Raw genomic sequence first — 23,671 nt, 5'->3', positions numbered from 1 at the left:
AAAGGGACAATCACCAGGGGAATACCTATACTAATCTAAGTCTGATCTCTGTATGAAGGTAGGTCAAACTAATCAACATTTAAATGGGACATGCATTTAAATAGGACAACTGTTCCATAAATAAGCTTGAGGTTAAAATGAGATTAAACAAAAACTCATACACATTTGCATCAAAAAAATTATATGCTAAAGCTATCTTATTAATAGCAGTAATTAAATTCTATTCCATGAATCATCAGTTTCAAACAATTTAAAATTCGTTATCTCACTGAAGGGAGATGAAGATTTGAAGATTTCAACAAATATATAGAAATTTTGGTTCACTGAAATCAAGCAAAACAAAGATTATTTACTTTTTGAAAATTTAGATGATTTTACTGTAGAAACTTATGAACAGCTCATTCCCCCCACCAGTTGCCACATGCGACTAAATGGAACAGAAGTAGATTATAAAAATAAACTTCAACAGAAACAGAGTCTTTACTCACATAGTATTTATGTCAATTTTTAAATTAAACTTTAAAAAAAAATTGAAATGATGGCACACTCACGTGCAGTTTAAGAAATAATACAGAAAGACCTTCTGTTCCCTGAACTCAGTTGCCCCCAGTGGTAAAGTCTTGCAAAATTATAATGCAACAACACAGGCAGGGTATTGGCAATAGTACAGTCAAGGTACAGAATATTTCTATCCCCACAAGTGTCACTCATGTTGCTCTTCAACAGCTACACTCATTTCCCTCCTATCTCTACTTCCTCCTTAACTGGTAAATGGCCACAAATCTTTTCCCCATTTCTCTGATTTTGTAATTTCGAGTGTTATATAAATGGAATTACACAGCATGAAACCTTTGGGAACTGACTTTTTTTCATTCAGTATCATTCTCTGGATATTCATTCCAGTTGCTACATGTATCAATACTTTGCTCATTTTTTATTACTGACTAATATTCTGCAGTAAGAGTATGCCAGTTTGTTTAACCATACCCCTGTTGAAGGAAATATGGGTTGTTTGCAGTTTGGGCTATAATAAATAAAACTGTTATAACATTCAGGTACAGGTTTTTGTGTAGATAAAAGTTTTAATTGCTGAACCATATGATACTTTGATGTGTATTTTTTGAAGAAACTGCCAAACTGTTTTCCAGAGTGACCATCCCAAAATATAATGAGCAAAGTATTAGTGATTCAGTTTTTCTGATTCTGCCAACATTCGGTGTTGTCACTGTTTTTTGTTTGTTTGTTTTGTTTTTTAGTCATTCAGATAGGTGTGTAATGATATTTTATTATAGCTTTAATCTACATTTCCCTGATGGCTAATGATGTTGAACAGGTTTTCATGTGCTTATATGCCACCTATATCTTCAGTGAAATGTCTCTTCATGTTTTCTTCTCATTTTCTAACAGTTTTTCTTTTACTATTAAATCTTAAGAGTTCTTTATTCTATACATAACGATTTGAAGAAATATTTAGTTTGCAAATATTTTCTTATTCTGTAACTTGCATTGCCATCCCCCTGACAGTGTCTTTGTACAGCAAAAGTTAATTTAAATGATGTCCAATTTGTCCATTACTCCTTTTAAGGATCCTACTTTTGATGTCCAGTCAAAGAATTCTTTGTCTAGACCTAGATTCCAAAGAATTATATGTTTCTTCTTTTCAAAGAGTTTTATACTTTTACATTTTACAATTAAGTCTGTGGTAATGTTGTGTTAATTTTTATGTAAGATGTTAGGTTTTAGATAACACTTCTTTTTTTTTTTCCTTATGAAAAGTTATCTTCCCTCGACTGAATTTGTTTTGCAACTTCCTTAAAAATCAGATGAGCAGGGCGCCTGGGTGACTCAGTCGGTTGACTGTATGATTCAGCTAAGGTCATGATCTCACGGTTCCTGGGTTCTAACCCCAAGTCAGGCTCTGTGCTGACAGCTCAGAGCCTGGAGCCTACTTCAGATTCTGTGTCTCCTTCTCTCTCTGCCCCTCCCCAACTCGTGTGCATTCTCTCTCTCTCTCTCTCTTTCAAAAATCAAGAAATCATTTTTTAAATCAGTTGAGCATATTTGTAGAAGTCTATTTCTGAATTATCCATTCTGTTTCATTGATCTATGTATCTCACCCTCCATCAATACCACATGTCTTGGTTAGTATAGTGATATAATAAGTCTGAAAATCAAGTCAACTGAATTCTCCTACTTAATTCCTAATTTTCAAAACAATTCTCATTATTTTAGTTCCTTTGATTTTCTATATAAATTTTAGAATAACTGTGTCTATGCCTATAAAACATTATGCAGGAGTTTTAATAGGAATTTTGCTAAAACCTGCATTTTGATTTAGGGAGAATTAAAATCATTACTATATTGAGTTTTCCAACCATTTTTAAAAATTTATTTTGCCAACATTTTGTAGTTTTCAATATACTATCCTATACAGGTTTTACTAGGTTTATACCTGTGTTTTCACTTTTTGAGCAATTGTAAATGTCATTCTAATTGTAATTACAATGTTTCTGTGTCCACCTGTTCATTGCTAGCATATAGAGGCATAGTTGATATATATGCTGATCTTGTATGATCTGATCTTGCTGAATTCAGTTATCAGTTCTATGTAGGTATGTGTGTGTGTGTGTGTGTGTGTGTGTGTGTTTGTAGATTCTTTGAGATTCTCTATGTAGACAGTGATGTCATCTGCAAATAGGAAATATTTCATTTCTATTTTCCCAATAATAATGTCTCTTCTCTCTTTTTTTTTCTTTTTTTTTTTTTTGCCTTTTTCACTGGCTAGAATTTGCCACACTATGTTAAGTAAGAGTAATGAGAATGAATATCCCTACCTTGTTCCTGCTATTAGCAAAAAGCATTTAATGATTCACCATTAAGAACGTTGACTGAAGGCTTTTGTAGATTTTTTTTATCACATTGAGGGAGTTCCCTATAGTCCTATTTTTCTCAGAAAAACAAATTATATCATGAATAGGTTTTGAATTTGGTCAGGTCCTTTTCCTGCGTTAATATGATCTTGTGATTTTTCTTCTTTGGCCTGTTAATATGGTGGGTCACAAGATGGACTGTAAAATAATGAGGATTGCATCCCTAAAATAAATCCTACAAGGTTTTAAGGTATAATTCTTTTTATACATTATTGAATTCTATTTGATAATGTTTGTTAAAGATTTTTGCATTTATGTTCATGGGGGTTTTCCATCTGTTAACTTTTTTGTACTATATTAATCTGGTTTTCTATGAGAACAATAGTCCCAATCTAAAAGGAATTAGGAAGTGTTCCTCTTCTATTTTCTGAAAAAGATTGTGTAGATTTAGTGATAAATTTTTAATCATTTGATGGAATATTTCTAGTGAAATCATCTGAACCTGAATATTTATTTTAGGAATGTTTCCATTGCAGATTTAGTTAATAGTTAAAAAGCTTTCAAATTATTGATTTCATAATGGGTAAATTGTAGGACATTGAGTTTTTAAGGATTGTTCTATTGTACATAAATTATTAAACTTAATGGTGTAGAATTATTTCCTGATTATCATTTTGATATGTGTAGAAATACCCTTTGCTCCATTTCTAACACTGGTAATAGGTGTCTTAATTTTTTTTCTGCAAGTCTTGCTAGAAGCTTGTCAACTTTATTAATCTTTTCAAGATTAATTTTTTTATTTATTTTGTTTTTAATTTAACTGATTTCCTCTCTTTATAATTTCCATCTCTGTGCTTGCTTTAAGTGTGCTTTTGCCTTTATGTATGTATGTATGTAAGTTCTTTTGGTAGGAACTTATATGTTTGACTAAGGCTTTAAGGTTTTTCTTCTTTCTTCTTTCTTCTTTCTTCTTTCTTCTTTCTTCTTTCTTCTTCTTCTCCTTCTCCTTCTCCTTCTCCTTCTTCTTTGAGAGACAGAGACCACGCGTGAATGGGGGAGGGGCAGAGGGAGAGGAGAATCTCAAGCAGTCTCCACACTCATCTCAGAGCCCCATGCCACCAGGCTCCATCATGACCTGAGCCAAAATCAAGAGCTGGAAACTTAACTGACTGAGCCACCCAGGAGTTCCAAGGCTTTTCCTCTTTTCTAATGTATGCATTTAGTGCTATAAATATATATATATATATATATATATATATATATATATATATAACATTTCTAGAAACTTTTAATGTTTATTTGAGAGAGAGAGAGAGAGAGAGAGAGAGAGCCATCAGGGAGGGGAAGAGAGAGAGGGAGACACAGAACCCGAAACAGGCTCTAAGCTGTCAGCACAGAGCCTGACGTGGGACTTGAATTCACGAACAGTTGTATCATGACCTGAGCCAATGTTGGACACTTAACCATCTGAGTCACTCAGAAGTCTCAATATTCCTAGAAACTTTTAATTTGACTCATGGATTATTTAGAAGTGTATTTTTAGGAGGGCCTGGGTGGCTCAGTTGGTTAAATGACTGTCTTCGGCTCAGGTCATGATCTCATGGTTTGTGTGTTTGAGTACTGCATCACTGCATTGGGCTCTGTACTGTCAGCACAGAGCCTGCTTCAGATCTTCTGCCTTCCTCTCTCGGTCCCTCTCCCACGTGCTCTCTCTGTCTCTTTCAAAAATAAATAATCTTTTAAAAAATATATTTTTGATTGCCAAGTATTGGGATATTTTCCTATAATCTTCCTTTTTTTAATGAATAAGTAGTTCTACATGTATTGATTGAGCTATGATGGACATACAAAAACTGTATATATTTAACATGTACAATTTGATGTGTTCGGAAGTAAGTATACACTCACGAAAACATCACCACAATAGTGCCATTTGACCAAAACCATCCTGTTTTCCCCTCCCACCAGCCCCTGGTAGCCCCCATTCTCTCTGCTTCTATGAGTTTGACTATCTTAGACTCTTCATATAAGTAGAATCATGTACAATTTTTTTTCATGTCTGGATTATTTCACTTAGTGTAGTGCCCTCCAGGTTCTTGTCACAAATGACAAGATTTTCTCTTTTTAAAGACTGGATAACATCCACTGTATTGAAATACTACATTTTCTTTATCCATTCAACAACGTACATTTAGAACGCCTCCATGACTTGGCTATTTGAATGGTGTTATCACACACATGAAATGCAAATATCTTTAAGATCCTGATTTCAATTCTTTTGGATATATACCCAGCCACATAAAAAAGAGAAAAGACTCAAGTAACCAGTATCAGAAATAAAAGAGAAATTAACAACCAACACCACAGAAATACAAAATATTAAGGAGAAAATTATGAAAAATTATATGACAACAAATTGAACAACCTAGAAGAAATGGATAAATTTAACATATAACCTACCAAAACTGAAGCAGGAAGAAATAGGAAATTTGAATAGATATATTACCAGCAAGGAAACTGAATTAATAATCAAAAAAATCCCAAGAAACAAAAGTCCATGACCAGATGGCTTCACAAGTAAATTCTACCAAACCTTTAAAGAAGTGGTAATACCTATTCATCTCAAACTATTCCAAAAAATATAAATGGAAAGAAAGCTTCCAAATTCATTCTCTGAGGCCAGCCTTACTGTGATTCCAAAACCAGCTAAAGACACTACAAAAAAAGAGAACCGCAGGCCATCTCTGATGAACAAAGATGCAAAAATCCTCAACAAAATATTAGTAAACCAAATTAACAATGCATTAAAAAAATCATTCACCACCATCAAGTGGGATTTATTCCTGGGATGCAAGGGTGGCTCAATATTCACAAATCAATGTGATATGTCACATCAATGAGAGAAAGAATAAAAATCCCCTAATCACTTCAATAGATGCAGAAAAAGCATTTGACAAAGTACAACATCCATTCATGATAAAAACCCTCAACAAAATAGGTTTAGAGAGAACATATCTCAACATAGTAAAGGCCACTTATGAAATAACCACAGTTAACATCACACTCAATGGTGAAAAACTGAGAGCTTTCCCCCTAAGATCAGGAATAAGACAAGGATATCCACTCTCACCACTTTTTTTCAACATAGTACTGAAAGTCCTAGCCACAACAATTAGACAACAAAAAGAAATAAAAGACACCCAAATTAGTAAGAAGTAAAACGGTCACCATATACAGATAACATAAAACCATATACAAAAAAAACCTTAAAGACTCTACCAAAAAAATACTAGAACTAATAAATGAATTCTGTAAAGTCTCAGCATGAAAAAGGACAGGGGCGCCTGGGTGGATCATTTAAACGTCTGACTTTGGCTAGGTCATGATCTCATGGCTCATGAGTTCAAGCTCCGTGTCTGGCTCTGTGTTGACAGCTGAGAGCCTGGAGCCTGCTTCAGTTTCTGTGTCTCCCTCTCTCTCTGCCCCTCCCCCCTCCCTCCCTCCCTCTCTCTCTCTCTCTCAAAAAAAAGATGAATAAACATTAAAAAAGAATTTTTAAAAAATCAATATACAGAAATCCATAGCATTTCTAAACACTAATAATGAAGAAGAAAAAAAGAAATTAAGAAAACAATCCCATTGAGATTCCTGGGTGGCTCAGTGGGTGGAGCGTTTGACTTTGGCTGAGGTCATGATCTCACAGTTTATGAGGTCGAGCCCTCCATTGGGCTCTGTGCTGACAGCTTAGAGCCTGGAGCCTGTTTTGGATTCTGTGTCTCCTCTCTCTCTGCCCCTTCCCCGCTCACACTCTGTCTCTATCTGTCTCAAAAATATGAACATTAAAATTTTTTTAAAAAGATAACAATCCCATTTAAAATTGTGTGAAAAATAATAATGTACCAAGGAATAAATTTGACCATGAAGGTGAAAGACCTGTACTCTGAAAACTATAAAACATTGGTACTTTAAAAGCTATAAACACTGATGAGAGAAATTGAACACAACACAAAGAAATGGAAAGATATTCCATGCTAATGGACTGGAAGAATAAATAGTATTAAATTGTCCATACCACCCAAAGAAATCTATAGATTTAATACAATTACTATGAAAATACCAACAGCATTTTCCCAGAACTAAAACAAATATCCTAAAATTTATATGGAACCAGGGAAGATGCAAAATACACAAAGCAATATTGAAAGAGAAGAATAAAACTGGAGGTATCACAATCACAGATTTCAAGATATACTACAAAGTTGTAGTAATCAAAACAGTATGGTACTGGCACAGAAACAGACATATAGATCAATGTAATGGAATAGAGAGCCCAGGGATAAAACCATGATTATGTGGTCAATTAATCTTTGACAAAGAGGCAAGAATATTCAATGGGAAAAAGACAGTCTCTTCAACAAATGGTGCTGGGAAAAACAACAGCTACATGTAAAAGAATGAATCTGGATGAATTTTTTACACCAGACACAAACATAAACTCAAAATGTATTAAAGACCTAAATGTGAGACCAGAAACCAAAAAAAAAAAAAAAAAAAAAAAAAAAAAATCCCAGAAGAGACCACAGAAAGTAATTTTTCTGACATCGGCCATAACAATATTTTTTCTAGATATGTCTCTTGAGGCAAGGGAAACAAAAACAAACAAAAAACTATTGGGACTACATCAAGGTAGAAAGCTTCTGCACAGAAAAGCAAACAAAGTAAAACTAAAAGACAATTGTAAATGACTTATCTGATAAAAAGTTAGTATCCAGTATATATAAAGAACTTATACAACTCAACACCAAAAAACAAAACAAACCAAATAATCCAAATAAAAAAATGTCAGAAAATAAACAGACATTTCTCCAAAGAAGATATACAGATGGCCAACAGACACATGAAACATGTTCAACATCAGTCATCATCAGGGAAATGCAAATCAAAATCACAATGAGATATCACTTCATACCTATCAGAATGGTAAAAATTAAAAAATAAAAAATAAAACAAGAAAGAACAAGTGTTGGTGAGGATGAAGAGATAAAAACAAAAAACCAAACCAAAACAAAACAAAACCTCATCATGCACTGTTGGTAGGAATGCAAACCGGTGCAGCCAGTGTGGAAAGCAATACAGAGGTTCTTCAAAAAAGTAAAAATAGGATTACCATATTATTCACTAATTCCACTACTAGGTATTTATTTACCCAAAGAATACAAAAACACTAATTTAAAAAGATACATGAATACCTATGTTTACAGCAGCATTACTTATAACAGCCAAATTATGGAAACAGCCCAAGTATCCATTGTTTGATGAATAGATAAGAAAGAAGCTGTGTATATATATCAATGGGATATAACTGAGCCTTAAAAATTAATGAAATCTTGCCATTTGCAACAACATGATGGGTCTAGAGAGTATAATGCTAAGTGAAAGAAATTAGTCAGAGAAAGACAAGTACATATGATTTCATTCATATGTTGAATTATAAAGGAAGGAAGGAAGGAAGGAACGCAGGCAAAACAGAAAACAGACTTAACTATAGAGAACAAACTGAGGGTTACTAGAAGTGAGGTTGGGGGCAGGGAATGGGTGGAATAGTGAAAGGGATGAAGAGTATCATGATGAGCACTGACTAATGTATAGAATTGGTGAATCACTATATTGTACACCTGAGACTAATATAACACTGTATGTAAGCTATACTGAAATTAAAAAAAAAAAAATTTCTGATTCTTTCTTCTATTCCCTCCACACTGCTGTTAAAACCATCTATTGGTTTTTGTCATTGTAACTATATATTTAAATCTAAAGATTTTCCTTGTACCTTCTATTTCTTAACTGAGACCTCCTATTTATTTGCTAAGATATTTTATTTTTTTATTCATTTCAAACATGCTTGTAATCATTGAAACATTTATTATGGCTGTTTTAACGTCTTTGTCAGACAATACCAACATTTCTGTTATATTTCTGTGAGCATCAGTTGATTGTCCTTTTTCAATTACATGGTGATCTTGGTTCTTGGTATGATAAATGAACAATTACTGACAATAGTTACTATATTTATAACTTGTAAATATAGAAGCAGGAAGGCTCTTTTTTTTTTTAAATTTTTTTTTCAACGTTTATTTATTTTTGGGACAGAGAGAGACAGAGCATGAACGGGGGAGGGGCAGAGAGAGAGGGAGACACAGCATCGGAAACCAGGCTCCAGGCTCTGAGCCATCAGCCCAGAGCCCGACGCGGGGCTCGAACTCACGGACCGCGAGATCGTGACCTGGCTGAAGTCGGACGCTTAACCGACTGCGCCACCCAGGCGCCCCAAGAAGCAGGAAGGCTCTTAAAATATACTGCTGACTGATAAAATGTGGAAAACAGATTGAGATACAGTATAACACTATTTACATAAAATAACACACAGAAACAAAAATGTGCGTGCTATGAGAATTTATACAAATAAGATGATAAATATTAAGTCCATAAGAATAGGTGTGTTGTAACTGAAGAGGATGGGGTTTTAAGGGATTTGAAATATGGGCATCAAAAGTAACAAACAGGTGAAAATTGAGATATAACTAACTTTGAAAAATGGTTAGGAGTGGCAGTACAAGGACCTAAAATATTTTCATGCATTGCAATTGGATCAATATTATTTACAATGATAGATCGAGAAAGCCTGATGTAAACTTAATATTTAGAGATATGAGAGTAACCATTGAATCTATGTACTCAAATAAGAACAATTTTTTAAAAATAAAATGAGGTAAGTGTTGGAGAAGCCTAAGGCTTGTCACTGCTGCTTTTCATTATAGAGCTTTTGAGGTTTTTTTTTTTATTTTTACTATTTGAATCTTTTAATTTCATAGACTTTATTTCAGCAAATTTGATTTAATTTAGTCAATTAATAGGTGGTTTCATAACCATATAACTATTACCTGGAGAGCTGCCTAGTGTTAATAAAGGGAAGGACATTACTGAAAACAAAAATGGAATTTTAATTTTATAGGAGGAATTAATTTACTTTAGCAGCTCCAAGGTGCCATGTTGAAATTTAATAAATAATATAATAAAGATTTACTGGGGATCTACTAAAATGTGCCCATTTTAGATGCTGGGGTCACAGCAATATATTCGAAAGACAGGGTTTCTGCCTTATTATCAAAACAATAGCCAAAGCATGAATTAGGCAGATTATCAAAATAATTCATTTTATTTTTCTAGTGTTGACCTTCTTTCTATGTTGTACTAAAGATAACGTATCTTACTTAAAAATCCCTATTTATTTTGAATGGATACAATGAATTACCCAGTACAAACTAGTCATGTGGAACATTTCATTAGGAAAGAACTGTCAATTCTTACACACTAAATGACATTTCATGTTTCACAATCACTTCAATGATTCTCTGTTTTCCTGCAGTGTTTTATTAGCCAGATGTCACCTCTTAAAGTGTCAAAAAAAAAAAATAAAGGAAACATAAGGACATAATAAAATATACCGCAGACTTTTAAACAAGTGCAGGTCTTTGCATAGGTTAACATTACTATTTGATTTCAGCTCCCAGATTTTGTTGTATGTTTTATTTAATAATTATTTTTCTTTCTTATGTTATCTTCATTGATGTTTTAATAAGATATATATTAACTAAAGGCAAGTCCTCCTGTGTAAAACCTACCATAATTAATTTCACTTTAAAACTTCATTTTTTATCATCTAAAATGACTAATCAAAAAGTTGATAATATAAACTTGAAAAGAAAATCTCTTCCTTTACACAATGCTTAATGCTCCCCAAATTTTCCCTAGATAAATACCACTAGGCTATTTAAACAATTGTACATTATATAATGTTTGCAACATTTAAATCAGAAATACAGAGCTTATTGTATGGGGATATCAACTTAATCTTTCGTAAGTCCCCACTCACAGATCTAGGAAGATAGACCCAAAGGCACTGTGATGAAAGCTATTTAAAATTAGTAAACATTTTAAAAATATTTTTTGTTTTTACCAGCATGGTACATCATTTATTACGCCTATATTATGTTGGAAACAAAAATAATGAATTAAATATTTTTAGGCATGTAAGCATAGATGAGCAAGAAATCACAGGAAACAGAGAAAAAGAGAAAGGAGAACCTCAGAGGAATGTTCAGTTGAACTCTGAAATTGGGATATTGCTGAAGGAAGGGATCATTTTTCAGTAATCACAGCATTTCAGAGTAAGGAAAACTGGAAGTAAAGCCTACAGCCTTCCCCACGTAGGGGAACATGATATATTTTCTTTTTCTTTCTTCCTTTTTTTTTTTTTTTTTTTTGAGAGAGAGAGCACAGGTTCGTGCAAACAGGGAAGGGGAAGAGAGAGAGAGAGGGAAACAGAATCCCAAGCAGAATCCACGCTGTCAGCACACAGCCGGAGGTGGGACTCAAACTCATGGAACCCTGAGATCAGGACCTGAGCTGGAAGTCAAAATCTGACACTTACCTGACTGAGCCACCCAGGTGCTCCTCTGACAGATTTTCTAGAGCCACTCTCCTTCATCCACCATAAACTAAGGGCCCAAGAGGGCTAAAACATTAGTGCAATGATCAACTAGTAATAATGTAGGAAGTAACTCCATTAACCTGAGAAGGAATAAACTTTGGATGTATAAACTTTGGAAAAATTATAAATTTAGCATCATTATTTGAATATCTTATCTTACAAAACATTCAAGAGCATCTATGGAAAACATTTTAAAAGTAACAAGAGAGTTTGGCAAAATTTTTATTTAGGAAATTGATGTGCAAATATTTCTAGATTCCAGCAATAACAAATGAGAAAATGTGACTTTTAAGTAGACGTCGTTCATACTAGCAACAAAAAACAGTAAAGTCTCTGAATAAATCTAACAAAATATGTGAAAGATATTTATGGAGAAAATTATGAAATATTATTAAAGCATAAAATAAAACCTGAAAAAGAGTTTATCCTATTTGAATTGGAAGTTTCTCTATTAGAAAAGATGTCATTGTTGAGACTGCTGCTATGAACATTGGGGTACAAGTGCCCCTATGCATCAGTACTCCTGTATCCCTTGGATAAATTCCTAGCAGTGCTATTGCTGGGTCATAGGGTAGGTCTATTTTTAATTTTCTGAGGAACCTCCACACTGCTTTCCAGAGCGGCTGCACCAATTTGCATTCCCACCAACAGTGCAAGAGGGTTCCCGTTTCTCCACATCCTCTCCAGCATCTACAGTCTCCTGATTTGTTCATTTTGGCCACTCTGACTGGCGTGAGGTGATACCTGAGTGTGGTTTTGATTTGTATTTCCCTGATAAGGAGCGACGCTGAACATCTTTTCATGTGCCTGTTGGCCATCTGGATGTCTTCTTTAGAGAAGTGTCTATTCATGTTTTCTGCCCATTTCTTCACTGGGTTATTTGTTTTTCGGGTGTGGAGTTTGGTGAGCTCTTTATAGATTTTGGATACTAGCCCTTTGTCCGATATGTCATTTGCAAATATTTTTTCCCATTCCGTTGGTTGCCTTTTAGTTTTGTTGGTTGTTTCCTTTGCTGTGCAGAAGCTGGATCCTGAGAAACTTAACAGGAACCCATGGGGGAGGGGAAGGAAAAAAAAAAAAAAGAGGTTAGAGTGGGAGAGAGCCAAAGCATAAGAGACTGTTAAAAACTGAGAACAAACTGAGGGTTGATGGGGGGTGGGAGGGAGGGGAGGGTGGGTGATGGGTATTGAGGAGGGTACCTTTTGGGATGAGCACTGGGTGTTGTATGGAAACCAATTTGTCAATAAATTTCATATATTAAAAAAAAAAAGAAAAGATGTCAATTTTTTAAGTTAATATATAATGCAATTTTATTCAAAACATGATGAAATTTTTATAAGCTCAATAAACTGACCCTAAAATCAATATGATATAATTAAGACCCAATAACAGTGAAGAAAATTGTGAAAAAAGAATAAAAAAGAAAGAATTTTTCTAACAAAAACATAGAGTAATTGAAGACATCATTGTATTTTTAAGAGACAGACATATAGATCAAAGGAATAAAACAGCCAACAAACATACTGAAGCATATATGAGACTTTGGGATACAACCAGATAAATCAGAGGCTATAGACAGTCTGTTCAATAAATCATGTTGGGCAACTGCCTTTTCATAACAAAATGAAGTAAAATAATATCTTTATATCTCCCCTCTCTCCAGTCTCTTATATATGCTTAACTATAGAAACCAATCTTAAATACTATTAAAACTATTGGAAACAAATATAATAAAGGATCATATTCCTCAGGGTGGAAAGGAATCTCTAAAACAAGATATCTATAAAACAAGATATAAAAAGTAGTGTAAAATGAAAGATATGGTTATTAACATTCAAGTTAGCATATTATTTTAGAAAAAAATAAGGGCTTAACATTCCCTTGCTACAAAATATGGCTGCCATGAAAATATATCTCTAATCACATATGGCAGGAAGCATAATTGAGGAACAACCCCAGACACTACAGTCTGAACTGCATGATGCAGTTCATGATGAAGATGCATTTCCCTCACTCAGCCTTCTCCAGCCAGTGACTGAGGGCAGCAAAATACTAGGGTGACATATTCTTGGAGACAGTGGACTCCAAGAACTCGTGTGGCCTGAGAAGTCTCTACCTTTTTGCCAAAACTTTCTTAGAACTGCTTCACAGTCTAATCTTTTCCTTACTCAACCTCCCTTCTCTTCGTCTTACCTCCTATGAATTTGATATATCTCATGGTTTGACAAGTCTCCCAGCCTCTTCTGATTCTTTGACAAATTTTTCTTCACACTTGGTCTTTCCTCTTGTATAGCTAATCTCACCTTTGTGTCTGATTCTCAAAGGACATGAATTAACATAGAGTGGCAAACACCAAGAAATACAAGCAGAACTACAAACAGAATGACAGAAAAACTTAACATCAACTTTTGTCTATAAGAGGTAATAGGAAATACATGCACACTAATGGATCATAGAAGCATGATATGGCTTGAATATTCATAGAAAAAAAAAACAACTATCAAAAAGATAATCACCTGTATCAGCAGTTGGTCAACTTAAAAAATGTTAGGTAGTAAATATTTTCACTTTTTTTCTACCAAGTTGCAAAATATAGAGTGTTATATAGTATTTATGAAGCCATTTAAAATGTAACCTTTTAAAAACATAAAACCATTTTAGCTGAAGGCCCTAAGAAGGAGGAGGAAGAAGAAGAAAAAGAAGAAAAGAGAGAAGAGAAAGAGGAAGAAGGAGAAGAAAGAGAAAAAAAGAAGAAAAGACAATTATTGTGTGATGACAATATCCAGATATTGATTCTGGTTGACCCATCACAAAGGTAAGACTAGTCCAGTCTATGAGACTGGTGTTCAAAACTTTACTTCTACACCCACCCCTAAAGGAATTTTAAAAACTGTATCCATTTGTACATGAAGATGACTTAACATTTTCATCTTCAGTTTAACAAAGGATATAATTACAGCCAAAATTATATTGTACCTGTGTTTAAGCATGCTTTTATTAAAAATTTGGATCTGTAGGTTTAGTTTATTCAATTTATGGAAAATGTTTGTCAAAAAATCCAAATGTCAAAGCTGGTCCTATCTTTCTCAAATTCAGACTCACTTCGTATCACACACACACACACACACACACACACACCACACACAAAGACTTTGTTTTTCATTTTAAGTATCATGATAAGAATCAGCATCATTAAACCCATCTCATTGCTGACTTTTAAGTCTAGGAGACAGGAAAAAAGATGGGTGAAAGGATGTAGAAATGAGAAGTGGGCACATGGACAGATAATTGCTAGATAGAGGCAGGCGGGCACACAGACAGGCAGAAAAGACCTTTGCCCCAGAGACTTTTATACCCTGGGATTATGCCACAACTGGATGTTGAATGAGTTGGTGAGAGTTACCTTTTTCCTCTGTAAAGGTGTAGAAGGAGGGGTCTGATGAGAGACAGGTGAGGAAAAGCCAAACATATCTGCTAGGTCAGCTAGTTATGGAAAGGGTACATATAGAATTTGATCATCTGGAAGATATACCCTCCAATTCTCTTTGCTCAGGTACCACTCCCTCCCCACACCAAAAGTGGTTGATTACCTCCCTCGTTACAAATACCCCAACTTGAAGACCACTAGTCTGAGAACCGAAATGTTCCATTTACAACAATAATAGTTGAACACAAAAAGTGTTTGGTGGTGATGGCAGTGTTGGTTTGTATGAGTATGAAACTCCAAGCTCACAAATTTAGGAAATTCTGTGACATTGCACACCTGTTGTTATTCTCCTTATCTGGTTCTAGTTTGTGTATTTAAGTAGCAGGACATTCTCATTGCTTGAATTTCTCTATCAGCCTTTGGACAGGATTGGCCCTTACATTGGCGGATGGCAGAGTTTGCTCCACTGGAAGTACCTGTAATTGATAGTGACTGACAGATTTCTAATTGCTTAACTTTTTTCCCTCCTTAAAAGCTCCAAGATGGCATGAGATCACTCTGAGGAAATGAGGGGATGTCAAAAGAAGGCTATGAATTCCTACCTCTCATATGGGTTTAGACATTCAAATGCAAAGTTAAACCAGGATTTTTTTGAAGTGTATTTTTCTGCAAAAGTCATCACTGAAAGCACAGTAATATGCTTTTATTAAATATAATACAAATTATCATATGTTGTTTAAAAACTAATAAAAATAAATTGATTCTCACCTGAGTAATGTAGCACACAATAATATGCAGGATGTTTTTCTTCAGTTTATTTAAAATTGATACAACAACTAACTCTCCTCTGAACATTTACTAAGGACCCTTTCTAATGAAATAAACAGACTTTAAAACCCTGAAGACCGGGGCGCCTGGGTGGCGCAGCCGGTTAAGCGTCCGACTTCAGCCAGGTCACGATCTCGCGGTCTGTGAGTTCGAGCCCCGCGTTGGGCTCTGGGCTGATGGCTCGGAGCCTGGAGCCTGCTTCCGATTCTGTGTCTCCCTCTCTCTCTGCCCCTCCCCCGTTCATGCTCTGTCTCTCTCTGTCCCAAAAATAAATAAACGTTGAAAAAAAAAATTAAAAAAAAAAAAAAAAACCCTGAAGACCTTAATGTGAATGAAAACAATATGGAAAAAAAAAAAAAAAAAAAGCATTGCCACTGAAGTTACAATGCACAGTGTACAAAGTAACAAAATGCTTTGATAAAATCTACCAGAAAACATGATAGAACATGACGAGATGACTTCCCAGTCTCATTAGCTGAAACATCAGTTTACAATGGACTGAGGCTTCTAGTACAGCAGTTTCCAGGGAGTACCCAAATCCTGGTTCCAGGACAGTCAAAGAGGTATTAATACCTCACCTGGGTGAGCCGGACTGTTAATGTTCTAATTCATTTCTTTTAAAAATGAAATGATTTGTTGAAACGATCACACACATACACACACACGTAATTCATCTCTTTTATGCGAAAACTCTACCCTTCTGTACTTACTAAGCATTATATACATGCCATATCATATTTAAGTACCCATTGTGTGTGTGCATTTTTATGTACTCTTAGGAAACATGCTTTTCCTGTTTTACTCAACTGAATTCAGGTTAATGTATATTCTAATAAAAGGATGGCCTATAAAGAAATTCCTAGCAGAAAATAGCTATTTTTGCCTTTGTATATTTAAAAGGCATGCCTGAATGGTTTACTGAGATATAAAAGTACATAAAAGCTTTATTAGTGTTTTATTAAGGGACTAGATGCATAAAAAATAAGTGACTTCCATGGTGCTACTCTATAAATAAAAGTGATCTCCTTGGTAATAAATGATCTCTCTGCTCCTTTTGTCGTCTCGGTCTTGGGTTACAAAACATTTGGCATTGTGTTGCAATCAGCACAACACAAATTCTGATCCAATTTCTGTCTTTAAAAGACCTTGCTTAATTGGTGCAGCCGCTCTGGAAAGCAGTGTGGAGGTTCCTCAGAAAATTAAAAATAGACCTACCCTATGACCCAGCAATAGCACTGCTAGGAATTTACCCAAGGGATACAGGAGTACTGATGCATAGGGGCACTTGTACCCCAATGTTCATAGCAGCACTCTCAACAATAGCCAAATTATGGAAAGAGCCTAAATGTCCATCAACAGATGAATGGATAAAGAAATTGTGGTTTATATACACAATGGAATACTACGTGGCAATGAGAAAAAATGAAATATGGCCTTTTGTAGCAACGTGGATGGAACTGGAGAGTGTGATGCTAAGTGAAATAAGCCATACAGAGAAAGACAGATACCATATGGTTTCACTCTTATGTGGATCCTGAGAAACTTAACAGGAACCCATGGGGGAGGGGAAGGAAAAAAAAAAAAAAAAAAGGACGTTAGAGTGGGAGAGAGCCAAAGCATAAGAGACTGTTAAAAACTGAGAACAAACTGAGGGTTGATGGGGGGTGGGAGGGAGGGGAGGGTGGGTGATGGGTATTGAGGAGGGCACCTTTTGGGATGAGCACTGGGTGTTGTATGGAAACCAATTTGTCAATAAATTTCATATATAAAAAAAAATAAAAAATAAAAAATAAATAAATAAATGTAAAAAAATAAAAAATAAATTTTTAAATAAAAAAAAATAAATAAAAGACCTTGCTTTTTTAATGAAGAACTTGCATAGGAGATCTTATAGTTGTTCCCTTTAAAGTTCTCCTTTCCTGGTTGAATTTGTGTCTCTAGAAATTGGGCATTTTGGAATGCTTCCTTGGACCAGGCAATGCCTAGAGAAAGATTATTTGGAATGGGACTTCTCTAGAGACTTGATACATCAATCTGCATGTGACATATTAAGCAATGCTGTTAAGAGTGTCCACACATGTGTGCACGCGTGCGCGCATGCGCACACACACACGCACACAGAGTCAACTAGAAATTATTAATGCATGAAAAATGGAAAATAGGTTCAAAAGAAAGACTCCATTATCTAACAAATGATGTGCTTTCAAAGCACATTAAAATCCTACAAATCTTAACAGGACTGGTTTATTAGAGAACAGTTGCTTTGCTTCTGGAATCACTGTTTCAGAGGCAAAGTGTGCCTCATTTCACTTGCGATTTTATAATGAGATTCAAACCAACATTAAAGAGTGGCATATTTGTTTTCTGAAGGATATTCCCCAGGCATGCCCAAAGCCAGGCTGGCTTCCTGTCTGTGCCATTGTTTGCACATTTTGTAAATATCACTTGAGTTTTTCTGTATCCTATCATAAACTCTCAAATTCCAAATGACCTCCCAAATCTACCATACCACAAATGCTGCTTTAATATCTTGGAAGACACAGTTTTGAGAATAAAAACAATTCTCCTCAACAAAGGTCACCTAAACACCATCTTCACAAAAGGAAGACATTTCTACTGTCTATTCTCTCTCCATTTTGATTGTAGGCTGCCTGCTGCCTACTTTGCATTCTGTTCTCTAAAAGGCTTATTAATGGGGTCTAGAGGGAGGCTGTCAGAAATGGCAGACTGAATCAAGGGATTTTCCTTCAACATCCAAATGACACACTGAAGCTAGACAATTAAACAGATGACTACCCAGTGCCCTTTTGTCTGAAGATGAAGGTGGGATTGCCAACTTGCAAACCAATGACTGACATTTGGGTGGATTAAACCATCCTGCTATTGTACTGCTAGTTTATAATCACTACTGCTTGCTTGATCTCAAGTGCCTCAGCAAAAGCCTTCTCAGTTCTTAGAGTCATGTTTGTAGAAGCCCTCAGCTGAGCTTTTGCTGTAAACATTTATCTACCAAGAAGCAGTGTTCTGACACTAACTGAGAAGAAGCGTTGGCTTCTAGGTATTTAATTAAAACATTAAGGGAAAAAGCGTTCGTGTCAACATTCACAAGTACTTTCCTATAGCTGAGGGTTGCTGTAATTGAGTTTCCCTGTAAATGCATTCCTCCCCTCCCCGGCCTTCTCTGAGAGCAGCAATAGCTTGAGGTTCACTTTGCTTCATGCTGTTAGTTGTGGCTTTGAGACTTTGCCCCATGCTGTCACTTTCCTGATTCTCTCAATCTGGTTGTTAGCTTTAATTTCTAAAATCAAGATTGGATGGCAACAAGGGGCTTTAATGAAGAGTGAAAAAGTCATTTGTTAAACAGCATTAAGAATTCTTATTTGCACTGCTGTATAATGTGGTCAAGCCAAATGCTTTCTCCTTTTATGAATCATCCAATTTCCTTTGCCACATAATTAATGTTAATAAGGAGAAGGCATTGTATAGGAATGAAATTCATCATAATAGATGCTGACTCTAGGTGTAGGTTCCTGGGGTGCCACCATTTTCATTTTGAAGTACTGTAGGAACCATTTATTTTAAGGAAGGACATGGAGAACAAATCATATATGGTCATTTGATTGTTGACAAAGTTCATACAATAGAAGTACTTAGTTTTCCTCAAAAGTTGCGTTTTTCAGTGAAAAGATAGTAAAAAGATATCTAGTAATGCTGTATTAGTGCACCTTTCTGAAGAGTATCATTTCTAAAAGCACATTTTAAGCTACTCTGTGCCTTGGACCATTGAATGTAATAAAGGGAGATTGCCCATGCAATTCTCTTCAATGTATCAAGTCAATTGAGAGAAGAAGCTTTATTCTCCTTTCATAAAATGGAAAGGTGGAGATTTCACAAAACATCTTGAACCAATCAAGATGGTAGCAGCCAAGTGTTGCAGAAAAGGTGCAAAAGTAGTTACGGCATCCCTATTAAGTTCAAGTTCTACATTCACATGTAAATAATTTATGGGGTTCAGCAGATTTGAAAGAGTTCACTCTTTTGAAGATAACATGGCTACATTCTTACTTCAACGTCATAATTTAGAATAGTCAAATTTACCTAATTGTTACGAACAAGTTAACATGTCAATTCAACAAATACCAACTGAAAACTTGTTAAACTGGTAACACTGTACTATGAAGTGAAAATACACAAAAATGTAAATATACAAAAAAATCACAAAATGCCCAATTTATGGGAATTATTTTTTCCTAAAGGAGAAAAATATTTTTAAAAGAAAACTATTCTTTGAAAACTTAAATAAAAATGCAGAACACGCGTATGCACTAAATTAAGCACTGCAGTCAATAAAGTAACAGCATTACAGCAGGGGTAATGCAGACACAATGGCATGCCAGGCTGTGCTCCTCTTAGTTTCTGTAGTCCTTATAGCTCATACAATAAGTAGAGTCCTAGGCCAGTTCAAGACTTGAACAAGTAAGAATCAAGTCTGCCTTTACTATAGTAACACTCTGACTGGTTCCCTGGCATTTCCTTTTGGTATGTGAGTCCCTACCTTGATGAACTGCCATTTATTTGATCTGTGAAATTGATTTCCTACCAGACTCTCCTTGGTCTTGCCCTTAATCCTGTTCTTACGGCAGACATGTTTCTATGTTTTGTACAACCACGATAATGGCAAACACCTGCCTGCCTGCTTCAGCATTTCCTTACTTGTCAGGTTTCCTGCCTACTTTCTTGTTATATTTTCCTGTGTCCTCCTTCCCATTTGGATGTCTGTTTATTGCTTATTGATACCATTTCCTAGTTGAATGTGAAACCTACCTGACTTATTACCAATAAAATCTGTAATGAGTATGACCTATTCCCCACAACATATGCTTATTTTGGTCCATCACACGATCAATTTACTTGAAAAGGGCAATCTATAGTATATGCCTTCTAATATATTATCCTTCAGTGCTTTCCCCCTAGGACAGGACATGAGGAAGAACCAGTTGGGATAAAAGAAGTTTCAATGAGAGCATTTTGCTTGACATTATTCTATCTGTTCTCCAGGAAAGTAGATTTCCCTGTGGCTTACCCACTTCAACACCAGTCTCTGTCTATTAACCACCATTCTTGACATCTATCCCATTATCTAGCCACTCACCTGTACCTACTTATTTTTGGCTATTAAACTATCTTTTTAGAATTCAGGGTGATTCAACAAACACTGATTAAACACCTACCATGTTCAGGCACCATGCTAAGTGCTAGAAATACAAAGATGAAAATATTGTCCCTGATTCTGCAAAAGTTCCCATTTAATGAATAGCCCTCTATCACTACCTGAAATCTGGAATTAACTCACTTCCTACTCTCTTGATCTCGGCAACCACTTTTGCTCTCCCACCGGTAGCAAATTGACACCTTCACTGGTAAATAACCAGTGATAACAAGATTATTCTGGTAAATAATCAGAATAACATGATTCAACTTTCAGGAAGAAAACTCCAGACTCCTGTCTTGAGTATTTCCATGATGAATACCCTGTGCTAGAGAGCTTGAAAGATTAAGATTCATTTTAATCAGCTAGAGGGCATGATATTTAGAGATTATGAAACTGGTACAAAACCTAAGTACAACAACACAATATTCACTCATCTTAAACAAGTTTTTTTTTTATTGTCCTCTACAAGGTAAGACTTATATTACTCAGACACCCAACTGAATAAAGACACAGGAGATGAAATCTAGTATGTATTCTATTATCCACTATATGCACCCTGGCTTGTAACTGCATCTGACTAAATGGGGCATTTTTTTTTCTAATTTATTTACCAATAACTTGTTTTCTAATTTGTCCAAAGGGGCATAAAAGAAAGTAGTACCCTGATCCTAATGGCTACTGTTTAATTCTTTAGAATTTTAACAGCCAAAATTCTCAAAAAGATTATTTACATTTGCTGTCTCTGTGTCATTTCCAATTCATTCATAACCCACTCCATTCTGAGTTCTATGCCCAAGACACTTGTGCACTAACTGTTGGAGACTTTGCTAAATTAAAATATCCCACCTAGATCTGCACTTTACTGCTCAGCTGATCTTCACAAAATGGCTTTTAGTATAGTTGTTTCTGTATCTTACTACCTTATTTGAAGTGCCAAGTATCAGGAAATATTTATCATCCATATTTGTGTTTTCTATATACTTGTGTTTTCTACAACTCTTTTTTTAATGTTTATTTTTTATAGAGAAAGAGACACACAGAATGAGAGTGGGGGCGTGTAGGAAGAGAGAGACAGAGACACAGAGTCTGGAGCAGACTCAGGCTCTGAGCTGTCAGCACAGAGCCTGATGTAGTGTGTGAACTCATGAGCTGTGAGATCATGACCTGAGCTGAAGTCAGACACTTAATTGACTGAGCCTCCAAGGCGTTCCTATGCTCTGCAATACCTAAACAGTAGGTATCAACTGTTATTGAACAACAAAAGTCCTGTGAAGCTTTAAAAAAAAAAATCAGAGCCTTAGCTCACCTCCCAAAAATCTGATGTAATAAATCTAAAGTGGCAGCCATGCATCTCTATTTTTGAAGTTTCATCCTAAATGTTCATCAATGGAAGAATAGATGAAGAAAATAACAGAATATTATGTAGCCTTAAAAAAGAAAAAAAATTTTGCCACTGTGACAACATGGATAAGCCTAGAGCACATTACGTTAAGTGAAATAAGCCAGAAACAAAAAGACAAATAATGTATTATTCCACTTATGTGAGGTATATAAAATAGTTGAACTTATAGAAGCAGGGTGGTTGCCAGGTGCAAGCTGGCGGAAGAAATGGGAAACTGTTGGTCAATAAACAAAAAGTTTAAGTTATGAAAAATGAATAAGTTTTGGAGATCTAATGTGTAGCAATATGACTATAGTTAACAATACTGTATTGTATACTTAAATTTGCTAAGAGGGTAGATCTTATATGTTTTCACTATACACACACACACAAATTATAATTATGTAAGGTTATGGATATGTTAATATATAATTGTGTGAGATAGTAATACTCATATATATAGCGAAATATATATACAGATATATATGCACACACACACACATTATATAGAGTGAAATAATCCACGGTAATCCACAGTAATGACCACATCTAGTTTCCTAGATGATTTGTGATACAGCCAGAGTTGCCAAGCACTGGAGTAGAAGAGTTGGAAGATAGCATGCTCAAAAATATTTATTGAGCATACCAACCAATATTTTTCAGTAATCACAGTAAAATAATTAATCACGTTAGTATTATTGAAAGAGTTGCTTGCTTCAAAAGCACAAAATAAATAAGTGTTGATTTACCTGGCAAGAGACTATGGACTTCAGTACTATTTTGGAAAAAAAAATTAGAAAAGCTTTTATGTTTTTTTTCCCCAATAAATATAAACAGGCAGTGATTGCAGTATCCAAAATTAATAGCAGGTACAAAACCCATTAAATGAGACACCAATTGATTTGGGGTCCTTTTTATTTAGAGGCATGTATAAATTAACTTACATGGTATTGTAATATGCCAATAAATAAAGTTGTAATTTTGATACAAAATATGATTGCCTTTACCCTAGGAAAGTTTATCCTTAAAAAGGATATCAAAATTGTTTGGATGAAAGAAAAAGAAAATTATACTTTAATTCATTTACTTATATATTCATTCTTCTAAAATACTTAACATGAATTTTCTAAACTTCTTAATCAGGTAGAGAAAATCTCAGATGATATGGGAATAAATTGATGAAAATAGATTTATGTTTCTCAGTCACCTCTGAACTGTGTCATTGTTAACTTTGTTGCTTTCAACCCTAATTGAAGAGATCTATGTGAATTGCCTGTATAAAATGATTTTTTTCACTGAATAGTGACATATATCACCTCTTAAAGAATTAATTAACCCAAAAAGGTACAGATGGAAAAGAATCCACCATAATTTACATGTGTAATATAATTACCTAGGATGC

Source organism: Lynx rufus, unplaced genomic scaffold (assembly GCF_022079265.1).
Source record: "Lynx rufus isolate CCGP_SWC_20201006 ecotype Redwood Valley unplaced genomic scaffold, mLynRuf1.p SCAF_4, whole genome shotgun sequence".
Classification (NCBI taxonomy): Eukaryota; Metazoa; Chordata; class Mammalia; order Carnivora; family Felidae; genus Lynx; species Lynx rufus.
The sequence above is the reverse complement of the archived record's forward strand: the minus strand, read 5'-3'. Positions refer to the sequence as shown.